Source organism: Bombina bombina, chromosome 5, assembly GCF_027579735.1.
Source record: "Bombina bombina isolate aBomBom1 chromosome 5, aBomBom1.pri, whole genome shotgun sequence".
In the NCBI taxonomy this organism is placed as follows: domain Eukaryota; kingdom Metazoa; phylum Chordata; class Amphibia; order Anura; family Bombinatoridae; genus Bombina; species Bombina bombina.
The window spans coordinates 553,925,915-553,940,517 of record NC_069503.1 but is presented as its reverse complement, the minus strand read 5'-3'; positions in this window follow the sequence as shown (position 1 = coordinate 553,940,517).

Here is a 14,603-nt window from a genome sequence, read left to right as displayed (position 1 = left end):
CTCTCCTGCTTGATCTTGGCAATCAGTCGAGGGAGCAGAGGAAACGGTGGAAACACATAAGCCAGGTTGAAAGACCAGGGCGCTGCTAGAGTATCTATCAGTGTCGCCTTGGGATCCCTGGACCTGGATCCGTAACACAGAAGCTTGGTGTTCTGGCGAGATCCAGTTCTGGTTTGCCCCAACGGAGAATCAGTTGTGCAAATACCTCCGGATGGAGTTCCCACTCTCCCGGATGAAAAGTCTGACGACTTAGAAAATCCATCTCCCAGTGCTCTACACCTGGGATATGGATAGCTGATAGGTGGCAAGAGTGAATGTCTGCTCAGTGAATTATTTTTGAAACTTCTAACATCTCTAGGGAACTTCTTGTTCCCCCTCGATGGTTGATGTAAGCTACAGTCGTGATGTTGACCGACTGAAATCTGATGTACCTCAGAGTTGCTAACTGAGGCCAAACCTGAAGAGCCTTGAATATCGCTCTTAGTTCCAGAATATTTATTGGAAGGAGAGACTCCTCCTGAGTCCACAATCCCTGAGCCTTCAGGGAGTTCCAGACTGCACCCCAACCTAGAAGGCTGGCATTTGTTGTTACAATAGTCCAATCTGGCCTGCGAAGGTCATACCTTTGGACAGATGGACCCGAGATAGCCACCAGGGAAGAGGATCCCTGGTCTCTTGGTCCAGATTCAGTTGAGGGGCCAAATCTGTGTAATCCCAGCTCCACTGACTGAGCCTGCATAGTTGCAGTGGTCTGAGATGTAAGCGTGCAAACGGCACTATGTCCATTACCGCTACCATTAAGCCGATTACTTCCATACACTGAGCCACCATAGGGCGCGGAATGGAATGAAGAACCCGACAGGAATTTAGAAGCTTTGATAACCTGGACTCCGTCAAGGTAAATTTTCATTTCTACTGAATCTATCAGAGTCCCTAGAAAGGAAACTCTTGTGAGTGGGGATAGAGAACACTTTTCCTTGTTCACTTTCCACCCATGCAACCTCAGAAATGCCAGTACTACGTCCGTATGAGACTTCGCAATTTGGAAGTTTGACGCCTGTATCAGGATGTCATCTAAATAAGGGGCTACTGCTATGCCCCGCGGCCTTAGGACCGCCAAAAGCGACCCTATAACCTTTGTAAAGATTCTTGGGGCTGTAGCTAATCCAAAGGGAAGAGCTACAACTGATAATGCCTGTCTTGAAAGGCAAACCTGAGAAACCGATGATGATCTTTGTGTATCGGAATGTGAAGATAAGCATCCTTTAGATCCACTGTAGTTATATATTGACCCTCCTGGATCAGTGGTAGGATGGTACGAATAGTTTCCATCTTGAACGACGGAACTTTGAGGAATTTGTTTAAGATCTTTAGATCCAAAATCGGTCTGAAGGTTCCCTCTTTTTTTGGGAACCACAAACAGATTTGAGTAAAAACCCTGTTCCTGTTCCTCCTTTGGAACTGGATTGATCACTCCCATAACTAGGAGGTCTCGTACACAGTGTAAGAATGCCTCACTCTTTATCTGGTTTGCAGATAATTGTGAAAGGTGAAATCTCCCTTTTGGGGGGGGAGCTTTGAAGTCCAGAAGATATCCCTGGGATATAATTTCCAACGCCCAGGGATCCTGAACATCTCTTGCCCACGCCTGGGCGAAGAGTGAAAGTCTGCCCCCTACTAGATCCGTTACCGGATAGGGAGTCGTTCCTTCATGCTGTCTTAGAGGCAGCAGCAGGCTTTTTGACCTGCTTACCTTTTTTCCAGGTCTGGTTTGGTCTCCAGACCGTCTTGGATTGAGCAAAAGTTCCCTCTTGTTTATTATTAGAGGAAGTTGATGCCGCACCTGCCTTGAAGTTTCGAAAGGCACGAAAATTAGACTGTTTGGCCCTAGATTTGGACCTGTCCTGAGGAAGGGCACAACCTTTTCCTCCCGTGATATCAGCAATAATCTCCTTCAAACCAGGCCAGAATAGGGTCTGCCCCTTGAAGGGAATGTTAAGTAGCTTAGATTTTAAAGTCACGTCAGCTGACCATGATTTAAGCCATAGCGCTCTGTGCGCCTGTATAGCAAAACCAGAATTCTTAGCCGTTAGTTTATTCAAATGAACAATGGCATCAGAAATAAAATAATTGGCTAGCTTAAGTGCTCTAAGTTTGCCAAGTATGTCATCCAATGGAGTCTCTACCTGTAAAGCCTCTTCCAGAGACTCAAACCAGTACGCCGCAGCAGCAGTGACAGGGGCAATGCATGCAATGGGCTGTAGGATAAAACCTTGTTGAATAAATATTTTCTTAAGGTAACCTTCTAATTTTTTATCCATTGGCTCTAAAAAAGCACAACTGTCCTCGACAGGGATAGTAGTATGCTTTGCTAGAGTAGAAACTGCTCCCTCCACCTTAGGGACTGTCTGCCATAAGTCTCGTGTGGTGGCGTCTATTGGAAAACATTTTTCTAAAAATAGGAGGGGAAGAAAACGGCACACCTGGTCTATCCCATTCCTTATTAATAATTTCTGTAAACCTTTTAGGTATTGGAAAAACATCAGTACACACCGGCACTGCAAAGCATTTATCCAGTCTACAAAATTTCTCTGGCACTGCAATAGTATCACAGTCATTCAGAGCAGCTAAAACCTCCCTAAGTAACACGCGGAGGTGTTCAAGCTTAAATTTAAATGTAGAAATATTAGAATCAGGTATCTTTCCTGAGTCATTAACATCACCCACTGACTGAAGCTCTCCTTCCTCAGCTTCTGCATATTGTGAGGCAGTATCAGACATGGTTCTTAAAGCGTCAGTATGCTCTGCATTTTGTCTCACCACAGAGCTATCTCGCTAACCTCTAAGTTCAGGTAGTCTGGCTAATACCGCTGACAGTGTATTATCCATGACTGCCGCCATGTCTTGTAAAGTAAACGCTATGGGCGCCCTAGATGTACTTGCCGCCATTTGAGCGTGAGTCCCTTGGGTGGGAGTCAAAGGGTCTGACACGTGGGGAGAGTTAGTCGTCATAACTTTCCCCTTGTCAGATTCCTCTGGTGATAATTTTTTTAAAAACAGAATATGATCTTTATTGCATAAAATGAAATCAGTACATTTGGTACACATTCTAAGAGGGGGTTCCACCATGGCTTTTAAACATAATGAACAAAGAGTTTCTTCTATGTCAGACATGTTTATACAGACTAGCAATGAGACTAGCAAGCTTGGAAAACACTTTAAATCAAGTTAACACGCAAATATAAAAAACGGTACTGTGCCTTTAAGAGAAACAAATTTTGTCAGAATTTGAAAAGAAGTGAAAAAATGCAGTAAATCAAACGAAATTTTTACAGTGTATGTAATAGGCTAGCAGAGCATTGCATCCACTTACAAATGGATGATTAACCCTTTAGTTAAAAAAACGAATAAAAAAACAAAATAGACGTTTTTTTTTTGTTTTGTTTTGTTTTTTAACAGTCACAATCAACTGCCACAGCAAGCTGTGGTCCTACCTTCCCCAATAAACGACTTTGGAAAGCCTTTGAGCCCTTTAGAGATGTCCTATAGCATACAGGGGACTCTTGAGGGAAGCTGGATGTCACAGTTTGTAATTTTAACTGCACCAACTGAAACTTTTATACTATAACAGTGGAAAGCCTCAGTGAAACTGTTTCTAGTCAAAATTTAATCCAGCCATGTGGAAAAAACTAGGCCCCAATAAAGTTTTATCACCAATGCATATATAAAAACGATTAAACATGCCAGCAAACGTTTATATTGCAATATCATAAGGGTATTACCCCTGGGAGTAAGCATGATACTAGTCGTTATTAAATCACTGTATTCAGGCTTAACTTACATTAATCCGGTATCAGCAGCATTTTCTAGTGTTTTCCATCTCTAGAAAAAATTATAACTGCACATACCTGATAGCAGAATAAACTGCACGCCATTCTCTCGCTGAAGTTACCTCATCTGTGTAATCCCCTCAGACATATGTGAGAATAGCAATGGATCTTAGTTACAACCTGCTAAGATCATAGAAACCTCAGGCAGATTCTTCTTCTATTTACTGCCTGAGATAAAATAGCACAACTCCGGTACTATTTAAAAATAACAAACTTTTGATTGAAGAAAATAAACTAACTATATTGAACCACTCTCTCCTACAACATCCTAGCTTGTTGAGAGTTGCAAGAGAATGACTGGCTATGACAGTTAGGGGAGGAGCTATATTACAGCTCTGCTGTGGGTGTCCTCTTGCAACTTCCTGTTGGGAATGAGAATATCACACAAGTAATGGATAATCCGTGGACTGGATACACCTTACAAGAGAAAGTGTTGTTTTTTTTTAAATGTACACTACTGTTATACCAGATATGAGTTGCACTGGGGTGACACTGTGCCGTGGCAGGCACTGAAACGCACACGTGTGAAGGAAACTGACTGCTATTATTTAACACAGTCAAAAAAGTGTTGTTTTTTTTTAAATGTACACTACTGTTACACCAGATATGAGTTGCACTGGGGTGACACTGTGCCCTGGCAGGCACTGAAACGCACACGTGTGAAGGAAACTGACTGCTATTATTTAACACAGTCAAAAAAGTGTTTTTTTTTTAAATGTACACTACTGTTACACCAGATATGAGTTGCACTGGGGTGATACGGTGCCCTGGCAGGCACTGAAACGCACACTTGTGAAGCAAACTGACTGCTATTATTTAACACAGTCAAAAAAGTGTTGTTTTTTTTAAATGTACACTACTGTTACACCAGATATGAGTTGCACTGGGGTGACACTGTGCCCTGGCAGGCACTGAAACGCACACATGTGAAGGAAACTGACTGCTATTATTTAACACAGTCAAAAAAGTGTTTTTGTTTTTTTAAATGTACACTACTGTTACACCAGATATGAGTTGCACTGGGGTGACACTGTGCCCTGGCAGGCACTGAAACGCACACATGTGAAGGAAACTGACTGCTATTATTTAACAAAGTCAAAAAAGTGTTGTTTTTTTAAAATTTACACTTCTGTTACACCAGATATGAGTGGTGGCACTGGGCAAGTGGGCACAGTATACGCTGTGAGCCTGACACACACGCTGGCAGGCAGGCAACTGCAATTAGATTACACAGGAAAAAAAAAAAAACAGACTGATGTTCTAGCCCTTAAAAGGGCTTTTTGGGGTGCTGTTCTTACAGCAGAGATCAGATGAGTCCTTCAGGACTGTAGTGGACACTGAATACACTAGCCTAGCTATCGATTTCCCTATTAAATCAGCAGCAGCTACATTGTCCCTCCTCTCACTAAGGGGGGTAGTTATCAAGCCGTCTACTTTTCTGGCTTCGCCGGCCCAATACGCCCGCCTAAGCTCGCCTCACATCGCCGCCACGGACCTGAAAAAATACGCCTAAGTTATCAAATAAAGCTGTCAAAAAGCCGCGGGGCGATGAGCAGCGGACTGTGAGAGTTATCACTCATCCGATCTCGCTGCCCTTCGGCTTTTTCCCAGCTTTATTGCTAGCCTGTCACTAAGCACTCACACTAAACTACACTGTTCTATCCCTATACCGGCGCCCCCGGAGCCTCCCGCAACTCAATAAAGTTACTAACCCCTAAACCGCCGCTCCTAGACCCTGCCGCAACTCTTATAAATGTATTAACCCCTAAACCGCCGCTCCTAGACCCTGCCGCAACTCTTATAAATGTATTAACCCCTAAACCGCCGCTCCCGGACACCGCTGCCACCTACAGTATACCTAGTAACCCCTATCCTGCCCACCCTACACCGTCGCCCTCTATTATAAAGTTATTAACCCCTATCCTGCTGATCCCGCACCTCTCCGCAACTAAATAAATAGTTTAACCACGAAACCGCCGCTCCCTGAACCCGCCGCAACCTATATTAAACCTATTAACCCCTATCCTGCCCCCCCTACACCGTCGCCACCTATAATAAATTTAATAACCCCTAATCTGCCCCCCTTACAACGTCGCCACCTATAATAAATTTATTAACCCCTAATCTGCCCCCCACTACACCGCCGCCACTGTAATAAAATTATTAACCCCTAAACCTAAGTCTAACCCTAACCCTAACGCCCCCCTAACTTAAATATTAATTAAATAAATCTAAATAAATGAACTCTTATTAACTAAATGAATCCTATTTAAAACTAAATACTTACCTTTAAAATAAACCCTAATATAGCTACAATATAAATAATAATTATATTCTAGCTATCTTAGGATTTATTTTTATTTTACAGGTACCTTTCAATTTATTTTAACCAGGTACAATAGCTATTAAATAGTTATTAACTATTTAATAGCTTACCTAGCTAAAATAAAGAGAAATGTACCTGTAAAATAAATCCTAACCTAAGTTACAATTACACCTAACACTACACTATACTTTAATAAATTATTCCTATTTAAAACTAAATACTTACCTGTAAAATAAATCCTAAGATAGCTACAATATAATTAATAATTATATTATAGCTATCTTAGGATTTATATTTATTTTACAGGTAACTTTGTATTTGTTTTAGCTAGTTAGAATAGTTATTAAATAGTTATTAACTATTTAATAACTACCTAGCTAAAAGAAATACAAAATTACCTGTAAAATAAATCCTAACTTAAGTTACAATTAAACCTAATACTACACTATCATTAAATTAATTAAATAAACTACCTACAAGTAACTACAATTAAATACAATTACATAAACTAACTAAAGTACAAAAAATAAAAAAAGCTAACTTACAAAAAATAAAAAAATAAGTTACAAACATGTTAAAAATATTACAACAATTTTAAGCTACTTACACCTAATCTAAGCCCCCTAATAAAATAACAAACCCCCCAAAATAAAAAAAATGCCCTACCCTATTCTAAATTAAATAAAGTTCAAAGCTCTTTTACCTTACCAGCCCTTAAAAGGGCCATTTGTGGGGGCATGCCCCAAAGAAAACAGCTCTTTTGCCTGTAAAAGAAAAATACAACCCCCCCCAACATTAAAACCCACCACCCACATACCCCTAATCTAACCCAAACCCCCCTTACAAAAACCTAACACTAATCCCCTGAAGATCATCCTACCTTGTCTTCACTCAGCCGAGCAGCGATGGAACCGAAGTGGACATCCGGAGCGGAAGAAGTTAATCCTCCAAGCGGCGCTGAAGAAATCTTCCATCCGATGAAGTCATCATCCAGGCGGCGCTGAAGAAAAGTCTTCGATCCGGCCGATGTCATCTTCAAAGAGGCGCTGAAGAGGTCTTCTATCCGGGCGAAGTCATCTTCCAAGCCGGGTCTTGAATCTTCCTTCCTCCGACGCGGAACCTCCTTCTTCACCGACGGACTACGGCGAATGAAGGCTCCTTTAAGGGACTTCATCCAAGATGGCGTCCCCTCAATTCCGATTTGCTGATAGGATTCTATCAGCCAATCAGAATTAAGGTAGGAAAAATCTGATTGGCTGATGGAATCAGCCAATCAGATTGAGCTCACATTCTATTGGCTGTTCCGATCAGCCAATAGAATGCGAGCTCAATCTGATTGGCTGATTGGATCAGCCAATCGGATTGAACTTGAATCTGATTGGCTGATTCCATCAGCCAATCAGATTTTTCCTACCTTAATTCCGATTGGCTGATAGAATCCTATCAGCCAATCGGAATTGAGGGGACGCCATCTTGGATGACGTCCCTTAAAGGAGCCGTCATTCGTCGTAGTATGTCGGTGAAGAAGGAGGTTCCGCGTCGGCGGAAGGAAGATTCAAGACCCGGCTTGGAAGATGACTTCGCCCGGATAGAAGACCTCTTCAGCGCCTCTTTGAAGATGACATCGGCCGGATCGAAGACTTTTCTTCAGCGCCGCCTGGATGATGACTTCATCGGATGGAAGATTTCTTCAGCGCCGCTTGGAGGATTAACTTCTTCCGCTCCCGATGTCCACTTCGGTTCCATCGCTGCTCGGCTGAGTGAAGACAAGGTAGGATGATCTTCAGGGGATTAGTGTTAGGTTTTTGTAAGGGGGGTTTGGGTTAGATTAGGGGTATGTGGGTGGTGGGTTTTAATGTTGGGGGGGGGTTGTATTTTTCTTTTACAGGCAAAAGAGCTGTTTTCTTTGGGGCATGCCCCCACAAATGGCCCTTTTAAGGGCTGGTAAGGTAAAAGAGCTTTGAACTTTATTTAATTTAGAATAGGGTAGGGCATTTTTTTTATTTTGGGGGGGGTTTGTTATTTTATTAGGGGGCTTAGATTAGGTGTAAGTAGCTTAAAATTGTTGTAATATTTTTAACATGTTTGTAACTTATTTTTCTATTTTTTGTAACTTAGCTTTTTTTATTTTTTGTACTTTAGTTAATTTATGTAATTGTATTTAATTGCAGTTATTTGTAGGTAGTTTATTTAATTAATTTAATGATAGTGTAGTATTAGGTTTAATTGTAACTTAAGTTAGGATTTATTTTATAGGTAATTTTGTATTTCTTTTAGCTAGGTAGTTATTAAATAGTTAATAACTATTTAATAACTATTCTAACTAGCTAAAATAAATACAAAGTTACCTGTAAAATAAATATAAATCCTAAGATAGCTATAATATAATTATTAATTATAGTGTAGCTATCTTAGGGTTTATTTTACAGGTAAGTATTTAGTTTTAAATAGGAATAATTTATTAAAGTATAGTGTAGTGTTAGGTGTAATTGTTACTTAGGTTAGGATTTATTTTACAGGTACATTTCTCTTTATTTTAGCTAGGTAAGCTATTAAATAGTTAATAACTATTTAATAGCTATTGTACCTGGTTAAAATAAATTGAAAGGTACCTGTAAAATAAAAATAAATCCTAAGATAGCTAGAATATAATTATTATTTATATTGTAGCTATATTAGGGTTTATTTTAAAGGTAAGTATTTAGTTTTAAATAGGATTCATTTAGTTAATAAGAGTTAATTTATTTAGATTTATTTAATTAATATTTAAGTTAGGGGGGCGTTAGGGTTAGGGTTAGACTTAGGTTTAGGGGTTAATAATTTTATTACAGTGGCGGCGGTGTAGTGGGGGGCAGATTAGGGGTTAATAAATTTATTATAGGTGGCGACGGTGTAAGGGGGGCAGATTAGGGGTTATTAAATTTATTATAGGTGGCGACAGTGTAGGGGGGGCAGGATAGGGGTTAATAGGTTTAATATAGGTTGCAGCGGGTTTAGGGGTTAATACATTTATTATAGTTGCGGTGGGCTCCGGGAGCTGCGGTTTAGGGGTTAATATGTATAGAGTAGCTTGCGGTGGGCTCCGGGAGTGGCGGTTTAGGGGGTAATAACTTTATTTAGTTGCGGCGGTGTAGGGGGGACAGATTAGTGGTGTTTAGACTCGGGGTACATGTTAGGGTGTTAGGTGTAGACAGCTCCCATAGAAATCAATGGAATGTCTGTCAGCAGCGAACTTGTACTTTCGCTATGGTCAGACTCCCATTGATTCCTATGGGATCCGCCGCCTCCAGGGGTGGCGGATTGAAAACCAGGTACGCTGGGCCGTAAAAATGCCGAGCGTACCTGCTAGTTTTTTTTTTTTTTTTAATAATTTTTTTATTGAGGTTATATTGGTAAATACAAAAGGTATAGAATACCTCACAACAAAAACAACAACAGTGTCAAATTTACAATAGTTATTCTTACACATGAAATAACAGGATAGCATTGTGCTAGGTATATATTGAGAACCTCTATTTTTATATTATATTCTTCACTCATTTCCTCAGATATCACAAACGGCCACTTTTGGACCAGGAAAAGCAAATGTAGACTAGAGGAAAAATAGCATATGGAGTGGTCACTTATGGACCTGATGTTGTAATGGAAGGAGTATATTAGCAACTGAAGTTTCCAGCCTCAAAAATATGAAAGGGGGAGGAAGTTCAGCGGGTAAGCACCGCTATTTGAATATGAGGGAGTGTGGAGGGGCGGAGCCTTAGGAAAGGACGAGAGGAAAAACGTAATGGGACCTCTAAGATAGATACTGGAGAATTAGGGGTAAATCAAAAAGTCAGCATAGAACATATGATATTTGGCATCTAGGACTACATGGGCACCTAAGAGAAAATATACAGTCAGGAGGTTATTACCATATATGCAGGCTGTTGGCTGGAGGGATTGTGGATTATACTACTGAGGGGGGTCTATAACTTATAATAAATATGGGATGAGGTGAAGATTATACTAGTTTCATATTATATTCACATATACAAAATTGCCTATAAATGGAAGGATGTTAAATTCAATAACACTGGTAGATCCGCTGGCTAGGAGTGTGAAATCAAGTATGAATATCAATAGGGAGTTGTCTCCTAATCCACTGTTGCATATTTATAGACGGTGAATTTTAATCTCTCTAGAATAGATTGGTAAATTTAACTAAGGAGAAACAGGCAGCAGTTAATACTGAGACTATACTTGCCCATAACAAAAGATAGTTGGTAATAGTAAGGAGCAGCAACTAGTATGCTCAAGTTACAAGTAGCTTTACTAAAACTCTACACCTCACAATCTCATATATATTGAACCCTGGTTTTCAGAGTGTATGCATTAGGGAAACTAACAAAGGGTGACTTCGAAGATGTGATGGGACCACTAAAAAAATGTTATTGGTAAATTAGTTGTATAAAACACTGTCAGTGAAGACAATATGCCAAATGTCAGCTTGAAAAGTACAGAAACTTAACAGAAAGTGTGTCGACAGGGGGTTAATAGTGTATACTTAGGTTAATGACTGGTAGGGTCGTATATTAACATATTAAGGGAAATTCGGAGCAAACGAGTTTGCTATGCTTGGCAATGTGATAATAGGTATAAACCTTGGCAACTTAAACGCTATTAAATTTAAATAGCACAGTAATATTATATCTGTAAAGGAACTAGTATACACTATGTCTCAAGAGAAATAAATAGTGACATATAGAATTGGGGAGATAGGATTATAATCTATACAAACAGCTGTAATGCTCACCTTAGTTACATAGAGGTAAGATAACCTGCTTTGCAGTGTGGAAAGGGTAATTGACCCTTATTAGGGCACCCTCTGAAATTGAACCTTATCAACACATACAATACTGCCTATGTAAATAGTGGTAAGCATATATAAAACAATGTCAGACTAATTCAGCAATGAGGCAGTAGAACATTGAGGGCAGTATAGCCTATGGGGGGCAGCAACTATAAATCTAAAGATAAAGAACATATTCAATGTAATATTTACAATTTTTACAAAATTTTACTGCTTAGTACAAGCTGCAAAGTGAAATGGAATAACTGCACGAATGACTGCTTACATAGACAACAATCTGAGTTATCAGGTTTGACAACTCTATATAATATCTGTCTAACCTAAGTGAAACATTTTATCAGCTAATATCTGGCTGATGAACAGGCTTGTAAATACTTTGGGATTGAGATAACAGCCTTGCCTGTTAAGTTAATGAACATATAGCTGCGGTGAAGGAGAAATTACATACAGACATTATAAAATGTTAAATGATTTTGTCAGTTCAGAGATTGAAATATAGGCTGTTGTAGTAACTGAACTAATCTCTTTCATATTCAGATAGCTTTGCAGCCATTTTTACATCTAAGCGACCTCTTTATATCTTACCCTGCTTGCACAGGGTTAGAGAGCTGGGTAGGATAAGTTAAGGGTAGTAAGCAAGCCAGGGAGTTCATACTAAATGACACAGATCACAGATCCTGTATAATGTAACCATAAGACCCCTATACACAGAGCAAATATAACCTATATAACATGAACTATAACAGCAAAAAGACTTGCACATCTGAATGTAAAACAGGAGACCATATAGTAGATCTAACTTTTGTTGATAAACATACTGTATGTACTACATAGACCCCTCCTGTGATAATATAGGTTGAAGCTGGGTTGGAGCCTATGTTAAACATTTGTAGGAAAGTATCTCTAATATAACAGAGCAAGGATCAGTAATGTTTATTTCTCAATATATGCAAATATTTGGGTATAGATTATGAGTTATCAGTGACTAGCTAATAATATAAGTATAGCAAACACTTCAAACAAGGAGTAGTATGAGAACAAAGTTAATTTAAGACTGTGTGCACATAGTAGAACACCACATCAGACATGTTAATAAGGCAGGACCTCAGTCTTAGACAGATCAGCAAATGACCATCTTAGGGATAAACAAACCTCTCAATGAGCCAAACCCTAGAAACAGAACTTGATATATATAAGATAGTGTCCATCAGCATAATGGTTACTTAAGTCTTTTGTTTGCTGACTTGTATCTCACGGCTTCAGCCAATGCCCACCAAGTTGAAGGAGACATGGCGCTCGTTGTATAGGTCACGTAGTGTACCTCCCTTACAGCATCTTGGGGAATTGTGTATCGCTAATCTAAGGTAAGGTAGAAAGTCCAGATCAGCTATGCGAGTTAGCTTGTGGGATGCCGCACTCCTGGGGACATAGGCGCTTGACTCTGCATCCTTAACCTCCTCCGGGTCCAGCGTGGTGTGTTGTATGCCCGGCCTTCTTATACTCACATGCAAATTCTCACCTTCTGAGCCGGAGTAATGTTCGCTCTCTCCTGTCAGAATATGTGCCGCTTTGAGAGGTATGGGTTTGCCAGTTATATGTAAGGCTTGCAAATGGGTTTTTACTATTGCTCCTAGAGTATCGCCGCCATCTTGCGCGCCATGCTGGCTGTCGAACTGTTCGAGGAGATGCGCAAATAGCCGGCCAATCTCTGAGAAATGATCTTCCAGCAGCCCATAAACATGATCTTCAAATTTGCGTAGTGCTGCCTCTGGATCCATTTGGTGGGTATTGAGAAGGAAATGCTTCACAAATGTTAGAGTGAGTTGCGTCCACACCGCCTGGTGAGCTGTTGTAGGCCCTAGTATATGCCGCTACTAAGATAGTTCAAAAGTCCACAAATCCGATATTTGCATTCCAAGAAGGCTGTAGATGCAATTGTCTTTAATCCCTGCAAATGTTCAGAACCTAGGCTGTTGCAAAATGAGGTATATGTCCATTTTTAGGCATTTGTGGCAGAGGAGCTCCAGATATGTATGTCTGCTCACTTTGCCAGTTGGCTCCGCCCCCCCGTACGTGCTAGTTTTTTGATAACTAGCAAAAGTAGTGAGAATGTGCCGCACTTGTGTGCGGAACATCTGGAGTGACGTAAGAATCGATCTGTGTCGGACTGAGTCCGGCGGATCGATGCTTACGTCACAAAATTCTACTTTTGCCGGTCTCGAGCCTTTGATAACTAAGGCGTATCAGCCTCGCCAAAAATACGCTGCGGAATTCCAGCGTATTTGAGGTTGACGGCTTGATAACTAGGCCCCTAAGAATGCAGCTGTTAAGCAAGATTCGTTATGGCAGTCTATGAAAATATCCCTCAGGCGAGAGTAGTAAAGCTATTAACCCCAATGCGTTTCTCCCGGTTATCGCCGGGCTTTTTCAAGAGGATTTAGACATATAATATCTAGTGAGCAGTGTTCCCTCTAAGGCCAGTTTTGTGTGCGGCCCAGCAGTTAATTAGGTAACCACACCCTGCAATTAGCAAACACTTCACAATGCAGATGGCAAGGTATGGTTCTCTTGTTAACTGTTTCACTGCTGGGCTGCACACAAAACTGTCCTTAGAGGGAACACTGCTAGTGAGTATTTCTCCCTTATAAAGCCATGCACGTCAGTCTCCACCCCCAAAGGAGTGTCTGTAATCTAACCGCTATTGGTTTTTCATGAGCCAATCAGTTTGAACTTTTGAGGGGGTGTGTATAGTGATAGCGTAGAATAATTTCATGCTGTTAGAAATCCTTTTTAAGGTCTAACACTACGAACTGTCTACGATTCAAAAAGTAAAATTCATCTGAACTAGCATATTGCCTGTGACTTAATTCAAGGAATACATGAATTACACTTAAAACATACTTTAAAAACTGTTAAAAAACCACCCGCAAAATCTTGCAGGAATAATACAAACATAATGATATAAACAATACATAAAATTAATGAAACTGAACAAGACATTTAAAAACAGTGCTATACCAATAAGAAACATTGTTATAAAAAATTCAATACAAACGATTAGACCCTACAAAGAAATAAATATAGTTTACAGAAATGGTCTTAAAGTAACCAAAAAGAAATTCCTAGTATATAGAACAAAAAAGGAAAAAAACAAGTTCAAAACATTTTGCCATCTAGCGTACAATTTTTAAAAAAAGGAACAAAAGCATACAAATAGATAGTATGAAAATATTATAGAAATTTTAAAAACTGTATATGCTATTATGTATTAAACCAGTCTTCCTCTAAATGGACTATACTAAAAAATGGATAGTGATGCGTTATACACTACATCATCTTGATCTTAATACCTTACATATAAGCTGCCACATCAATATCAATGTTCATACCTAAAGGATGTAAACTTCTTAATTTATAGATCCAGTAGGTCTCGAGCTTTCTAAGTTCCAAAAGTCTATTGTGTTTCGTGGGTGGTACCCAACCTATAACTTGTACTTTTAATGATATTATGATAATCCATAAAATGTTTGGCCACATT